This window comes from Penaeus monodon, chromosome 33, assembly GCF_015228065.2.
Source record: "Penaeus monodon isolate SGIC_2016 chromosome 33, NSTDA_Pmon_1, whole genome shotgun sequence".
In the NCBI taxonomy this organism is placed as follows: domain Eukaryota; kingdom Metazoa; phylum Arthropoda; class Malacostraca; order Decapoda; family Penaeidae; genus Penaeus; species Penaeus monodon.
In genome coordinates, this window is record NC_051418.1 from 30342381 (window position 1) to 30342751 (window position 371).

At 35.6% G+C, this 371-nt stretch overlaps 1 protein-coding gene across 2 annotated transcripts in view; it reads right to left on the reverse strand.

Annotated features, from left to right (window-relative positions):
- LOC119594363 (neprilysin-1-like) overlaps positions 1-371 on the reverse strand; it is a gene marked incomplete in the record, with an annotated part of 114752 nt that overhangs the window by 24930 nt on the left and 89451 nt on the right.

Consider the following 371-nt stretch of genomic DNA (forward strand, 5'->3'; position numbering starts at 1 on the left):
ATCGATAAATGCAGAAATAATTAAGGCGAACGATAAAAACAACGACAACAACAAAGCACCACCAGTACCACCACCGTTTCATACTCACCACCACCACCAAAAACAACAGCAACATTAACAACAACAACACAGAAAGATCACCATTGCCACCATCTTTTAATCCTAGCATCAACAACAACAAAAGTATCACCATCAACACCGTTTTATTCTCGAAACAACAGCAACAACAAAAAAGAATAATTTTAACAATACCACCACCACCAACAATTTCAACAACAACAATTTCAAAACAATTATTTCAACACCACCACCACCACCAATAACAACAACAACAATTTCGACAACAGCAATTCTAACAACAACAATTATTT